This window comes from Gavialis gangeticus, unplaced genomic scaffold (genome assembly GCF_001723915.1).
Source record: "Gavialis gangeticus isolate Ggan-Ray unplaced genomic scaffold, GavGan_comp1, whole genome shotgun sequence".
In the NCBI taxonomy this organism is placed as follows: Eukaryota; Metazoa; Chordata; order Crocodylia; family Gavialidae; genus Gavialis; species Gavialis gangeticus.
Genome location: NW_017729030.1, coordinates 6,524,172 through 6,524,709, shown reverse-complemented (window position 1 = coordinate 6,524,709; position 538 = coordinate 6,524,172).

Here is a 538-nt window from a genome sequence, read left to right as displayed (position 1 = left end):
CCCACATGACACACTTACCAAGTCACAGAAGAGCCTGTATTATAATCCTCAATTAGAACCTCTGTGCCAGAAACAAGCCCAGTAAGTACATGAAGATAAATCAGCAACCATTACAAATTACTACCCTACCCAGAAACTGACTCCCAAATATAAAGTCACCAAGGCAAGAGTTTAATATTGACATAAAAGGCATAAATTAGTGGAATTTTCTTCCTTGAAACAAACACTGGTCATATAAAGCCACCGAGGAAACAGGCTGCTTTTGGCTTGGAAGACTATCTTACAATTACAGCAAAGTTCTCAAAACCTTGTTTATGTAACGTCACACAACTGGATGCATCTGAAAACTTTAAAGGTATGGGAGGTGGAACAACTCGATTAACAGACAAGATTTTAGTAACAGAGGATGTTAAACAAAAAGTAAGAAAGGTCAAATGCCATTTCCAATAAAACACAGCTAATTCTTCAGTATTTTCCTCAATTGCTCTTTCAGGCTTTTATGGGTTGTTTTTGTTGTTTTTTTTTGGGGGGGGGGGGG